Genomic DNA, 301 nt, shown 5'->3' with positions numbered 1-301 from the left:
TAGTGGATAAGACACTTGCCTGCTAACCAGAGGGCTGGCGGTTCAAACCCACCAGCCACTCCTCGGAAGGAAGGTTGGGCAATCCTACTTCCGTAGTAATACTGCCTCGGAAACCCAAGGAGGGGTCGCTATGAGTCAGGTTTGACTCGACGGCACATAACAACAACAACAACATTTAGAAGGAAAAGAATTCTGGGTAGACTCCAGTGTTCAAATCTGCTTTGTAAATTTGCACTGAGTTTGCTTTTGTTTACAAAGCAGATTTGTTTTACATTCAACAGTTCCTGCACATTTGAATTCA

The sequence above is a fragment of the Orycteropus afer genome, unplaced genomic scaffold (genome assembly GCF_000298275.1).
Source record: "Orycteropus afer afer isolate SDZICR_OR568_19922 unplaced genomic scaffold, OryAfe1.0 scaffold00157, whole genome shotgun sequence".
NCBI lineage: Eukaryota > Metazoa > Chordata > Mammalia > Tubulidentata > Orycteropodidae > Orycteropus > Orycteropus afer.
The sequence above is the reverse complement of the archived record's forward strand: the minus strand, read 5'-3'. Positions refer to the sequence as shown.